The 6,000-nt window shown below is 42.6% G+C and overlaps 1 long non-coding RNA gene across 1 annotated transcript in view; it reads left to right on the top strand.

The window, feature by feature from the left end:
* LOC134371388 (uncharacterized) overlaps window positions 1–5,755 on the top strand; it is a 50,769-nt gene extending 45,014 nt beyond the window's left edge. Inside the window, exon 5 of the long non-coding RNA XR_010022818.1 lies at window positions 5,422–5,755. This is a non-coding gene — a long non-coding RNA (uncharacterized LOC134371388). The remainder of the gene's footprint in view (window positions 1–5,421) is intronic.
* Window positions 5,756–6,000: the final 245 nt, after the last annotated feature.

Consider the following 6,000-nt stretch of genomic DNA (forward strand, 5'->3'; position numbering starts at 1 on the left):
TGGGGATCTGATCCCTTCTGCAAATTTCTTCACCCAGGTCTCAATTTTCTCATCCATAGAGTGGATAATACCCATGGCACAGGTCTATCGTGAGATGTACGTATGTGGGCAAAGTCATACCCACAATGTCTGGGAGTAGTGACGAGTTCACACATGGGTTAGCCCCTTTGACCCCTAAAGCCATCCAAGACAGGGACTGGAATAACTTGGCTGGGGGTTAGGGCAGAGCAGTGTGATGCCTGAGCCTGGCTCTGGCAGGTGCACTCTGCTTCCTGGGACTTGGAATGTGCTCCGTGGATGGTCAGTGAGTGTCGGAGCACTTGGCGGGGTTCATCAAAGTGACCCAGAGCTAGCCAGCAGGAAGAAATCAGGCCTTTCACTGTTGGTGTTAGTGAGACCTGAGGACAAGCAAGCCTGACCAGCTGGCGGACAGTGGAGACCACTGGGGTCTGTGACTGAGGCGGGAATGTTGCTCACTCGCCTGCCCTGTCCCCGTCTCTTCTCAGAGAGACAGCTCCCAGAGGGCAGTGAAGTCACATGACCCAAGCTAGGCAATCAGATTCTCTTCACAGGGAACTTGGCCTTTATTGGTCTGTGTTGGATGTTGACATGCCATGAAGGGCCAGGCTGGACTCTTCCCACAACATGCTGGGAGAAGACAAGACCGTTCTCAGTGATAGAGTATGCAGAGGGCAAAGAGAAAGAGATGAGAAGCCATGTAGCCTCAAGAAGAGTTTTGGCCAAAGAGTGGGGAGAAACTTGTCCTTTTGATTCCCAAATAAGGTGAAGGAAGGTTGTGATTAGCTCTCACCTGGGACTCGTGAGCAAGCATGATTTCTAGACTAGAAAGGAGGCAGGAGATCTGTAGACCCATGATTCTCACAGTGTGCCCTATACCAGCAGCAACAGCATTACCTGGGAACTTGCTAGACATACAGATTCTCAGACCTCACCCCAGACCTCTGGATTCAGAATCTGGGTAGGTGGCGCCCAGCAATCTGAGCTCGAACAAGGGCTCCGGGTGATTGTGATGCCACTCGAGGTTGAGAACCACTGCTGTGGAGTGGCAGGCCCTTCCTTAATGCAGGTGTGGAGGTGGTTTTCTGTGCGAGCATATGCACACCTGTGTGCACCTCACTTTACAGCATAGTTAATAGTCACAGTCCATTTTTCCCATCTTACAGCCCTGAGGAAGAAAAGCCATGTCTAGCAGCTGTGAGGAAGCCTCAGGTCCCAACAGGGGACTTGCATGTGGGTCTCCCACCACACCTGGGTTCTTTGTGGTTTTTCCAATGTGATCTCAGACCCTAGAAGACCTGTGAAGATACCATATGTCTTCAGGCTTATGATGGAACCTGTTAGCTCTCCTTTCTGCTTAGGTTAACTCAAGTCGGCTCTGTGTCTTATCAGCCAACCATCTCTATTAAGATGGTGGACGAATCTGCGGTGAAGCTGAGGACAGCTGTGGAAAATGGTTCCTTTTACTCAGCTTTCGAATTTCTGGAAGAAGTTTTACAAAGTACTTCTGTGTCTGCCCATTCTGTGTCCTTGGGGTTTCTAGAATTAGGAAGCAGGTGCATCAAGAAATGGAGTTTATTAGCTGGCTGGGCAGCCAAAGTGACTTTCTAGTTGGCCTTGGGAAATCATGGGTTATTGGTAGTAAGAAACTTATTTTTACTTTTCCTTGCTAAGCTTTCCAGTCTCTTGGATAAATTTAGATTTTTAAGGGGTTTTTAAGTCAGTCTCAGACTTGCCACCCCTGCTACCTGCCCAACCCAACAGTCTTCCTCCTCTTCTAGAAACCTCAGGCTGAGCAGCCACCAATCTGGCATCACTGTTTCCCTGCCTGAACCTCTTTCTTTTGGTTAACCAAGTCTGAGCCACCAAACAACCTCATTTTACAGTAAACCAAATTAACACTAATCCATTTAATTTTTTTAGTCCATTTTTTGAAAGGCATTTTAAAATCTTTTTGTGAAAACAGATGTGTCACCCTTTGTATTAGCACCAGAAACACAAAACCAAAAAATTTAGATATAAAGTTAATATAATATGTATAGGATCTATATGCAGAAAACTACAGAGCTCTGTTGAAAGAACTAAAACAAATTCTAATGTTGATAATAGAGAGATAATCTATTATTTATTGTAAAATTCAATGTTGTTTTAATGTGTATTTTTCTGACCATTATAACCAACCTAATATTGAAGAACAAAAAGTTGGAGGACTGATACTACCTGACTTCAAGACTTACTGTCAAGCTACAGCAATCAAGACAGTGCAGCACTTGTGAAAGAACAGACATATAGATGAATGGAACAGAATAGAAAGCTCCAGAATAGGCACACAAAATTATACTTAACTGGTATTTGACAATGGAGAAAAAGCAATTCAGTGGAGAAAGGATGGTCTTTTTAACAAATAGCATTGGAACAACTGGATGTACATATGCAAAAAGAAAAATATTCCAGACACAGACCTTAAAACTTCTATAAACTCACCCAACATGGATCATAGACCTAAATGTAAAACTCAAAACTATGAAACTTCTAGAAGAAGACATAAGAGAAAATATAAGTGATCTTGAGTTTGGCAGTAAGTTTTTAGATAAAACACCAAAAACATGAATCCATGAAAAAAAAAAACATTGATATTAGCCTTTATTAAAATCAAAAACTCTTGCTCTGCCACAGACATTGTTAAGAGAATGAAAGGATAAGCCACAAATTGGAAGAAAATATTTGCAAAATAAATACCTAATAAAGGACTTGTATCAAAAATATAAAAAGGATGCTTAAAACTCAACAATAAGAAAATAAACAACCTGATTTAAAAATGGGCAAAAGACTTAAACAGACACCTCACCAAAAAAGATAGACAGAAGGCAAATAAGCATGTGAAAAGATGCTCAACGTCGTATGTCATCACAAAACTGAAAATTAAAACAACCGTGAGATACTACTACATACTGAAATAGCTAAAATCCAAAAACCTGACAATGTTAAATGCCAGCAAAGATGTGGAGCAGCAGGAACTCTTGTTCATGACTAATGAGAATGCAAAATAGTACAGCCACTTTAAAGACAGTTTGGCAATTTGTTACAAATCTAAACATAGTCTTACCATATGATCCAGCAATCATGCTCTTTAGTATTTACCCAAATGAGTTGAAGATGGATGTCCACACAAAAACCTGCATGTGGATGTTTATAGCAGCTTTATGCATAATTTCCAAAATTTGGAAGCAATACAAGTGTTTATCAATAGGTGCATGGATAAATAAACTGTGATACATCCGTATGATGAATTATCATTCAAGCCATGGAAAGAGATGGAGGAACCTTAAATTCATATTACTAAATGAAAGAATCCAGTCAAGGCTATATATTGTGTGATTCTAACTGTATGATGTTTTGGAAAAGGCAAAACTATGGACAGAGTGGTTGTCAGGGGGTTGGGGAGAGAGGAGAGGGATGAATAGGTAGAGCAGGGGATTTTTAGGGCAGTGAAATTATTCTGTATGGTACTGTTATGGCAGATACATTACATTGACATTATGCATTTGTTCAAACCCACAAAACTACAGCACAAAGGAGCCTTGATATATACAAATTAAAAAACACCATACTGGCCAGCTGCCAAGAAATAAATAAATAAAAATAAAAGCATAAAAAAATTAAAAAACATTTTGGGCATCAAAATCTCTTTGGATTCGCTTGGTGGAGTGTTTTGACCTGGTCAGGGCATTCTCTAGGTGTTCTTAGAGTGGCTACTTTTGCCTTTGCCCTTCCTCTGAGAGCAGTAGGTCTAGGTATCTCAGACTTGCCAGGTCCGTCACTGAGCGTCCAGCCCCATCTGTGTTTCCTAGTCCAGTAATCCATTCTGGAGTAGACTGGCACATTTCTGGAGCCTGGCATGTAGGGTCTTTTATATTGAGTAGGATGGAGAAGGTGCAGAGGAACTCAATGGGTTGCATGAAAGTAGGAATGGAGCTGGAAGGCCGTGGGGATTGTGAATTTCATCATGTCAGTAGCCTCAGTGAGCAGTCCTACCGTATATCGATGCAACCTGCTTGGAGCACCTGGTTGGTGAGCTGTTTTCCTACTGTTCTGTACATGTGAGTTGTGATGGAAAGCTGGGGCTGCAGTCATAAATCATGAAGGTGGTTAGCACTTGAAGGTAGAAGACCTCCTTAAATGTGTTGCCTGAGAGAAGTGTCTTCAGCACAAACTTAATCTCCCCTGCAGTCCTGGTGTGTGTGTGGACAAGGAGTTTGGTAGTTGTCAGGAGACAAGTCTCTATCCCAGGAGTAGAGGAGAAGGGCTACAGAGGTTCATCAAACAGAAATGGAGCACTTTGTGTTAAATCAAGGCAAGACCTAAGGTGTGGATAGAAAAAAAAAAATATTTGAGGAAGTCTTACAAGTTGTGTTTGTTGGGTATTTGTGAGTCAGGGTCTTTTGACAATTAGGAAGAGACCCAATCAAGTTAGCTCAAGGACTGTGGAGCACGCCTCTCATAAATGCTGGTGTTTCATCCATTAACTCACAGATTAGTTTAAGGATGGGATATTCATCCACTAACTCACATCTCATTAGGTAAAGGTCTTGGCTTGGGTGTTAGCTCCAATACTTCCTGCCTGCTTGCTATGGTTCAAATATGTTCCCTCAAATTCACATGTTTGAATCCACAATGTAACAGTACTGGGAGGTGGGACCTAATGGGAGGTGCTTTTGTCATGAGGGCTCTGCCCTCATGAATGGATTAATGTGCTATAAAAAGGGCTTGCAAGAATAGGTTCACTCTCTTCTGCTCTTCTCTCATGCAAGGGCACAGTGTTTGTCCCTTTTTTGCCCTTCCACTTTCTGCCACGTGAGGATGTAGCAAGAAGGCTCTCACCAGATGCTGACATCTTGATCTTGGACTTCCAAGCCTCCAGAACTGTGAGGAAATAAATGTCTGTTCTTTATAAATTACCCAGTCTAAGGTATCTTGTTATATAGCAGCACAAAACAGACTAAGACACTGCTTAAAGCCAGCCTGTTCCTGCAAGTAGAGAGAGCCCCCAGGCTGGGAGCTCCACGAGGCCCTGATAGAGTGCAGGTTACCTCCAAGTGGACTGAGAGGCCACGGGTGGCACCAACAGTAGTTGCTGCTTTAGAATTTCAATCGTCAGCAGAGTGAGAAGTGGAGGAAAGTTAAGTTGGGCTGAATCATTTCTATGGCAGGTCTGCAAGCAGATTGTCCAAAGCTCCTTTTTGAAGCCTTTGTTGTTGAGCCATTCCTTTGGTTTAATGAGTTATTCATGTAAAAATTTACTTACTTATTCTCTTAAAGTACTTAAAATTACATGGTTTCTTTATAGTTTCAAAGTGAACTGATATACTGTTCTTTCTTTCTGGCCAACCCTACCTGAGAAAGGATGAGACAGAAGAGTTGGGAAGATCTTTCCCTCTTCCGCCCTTTTCTGTGGCTTCTCACTTCATCAATCCAGCAGTCCCTCCTAGGAAGGAGATCACATGGCTCGGTCTTCCTGGGAAGATCACATCCTGGTGCAGGGAGGAGTCCTCTAAGGAGATGTGCTGTGTGGTCACTCGATGCTGGCTCCCAAGCATCGGCTGGTCCTGCTGTCTCCCCTGGATGTCCTGACACAGACCCTCAGACGTGGCAGGGCCAGATCCTGTGCTGAGCTCTCTGGAGACTTCCAAAGGGACATCGAGATTTAATAAAATTCTTCCTTTAAAGTTGTTTTCAATGGATCTCTCATTAGCTGAATGATTTTGTGCAGAAATAGACACAGACTAGGATGACAGGAGTTGGTCAGTCTTACCAAGCTGAATTAGGAAGTACCTGGGATATAAATGTAAAGGGAGAAAGTTTGTACCATGGAATTCTTTCTTTCCTTTCAGGTGAACAGTTGGACTAGGTAACATGTATGTTGTGGATTCTCAAAAGCTGGTTCACAGAGGGGTGTCTGTTTAGAATGACATTATTACTAGT

The sequence above is a fragment of the Cynocephalus volans genome, chromosome 1 (genome assembly GCF_027409185.1).
Source record: "Cynocephalus volans isolate mCynVol1 chromosome 1, mCynVol1.pri, whole genome shotgun sequence".
Classification (NCBI taxonomy): domain Eukaryota; kingdom Metazoa; phylum Chordata; class Mammalia; order Dermoptera; family Cynocephalidae; genus Cynocephalus; species Cynocephalus volans.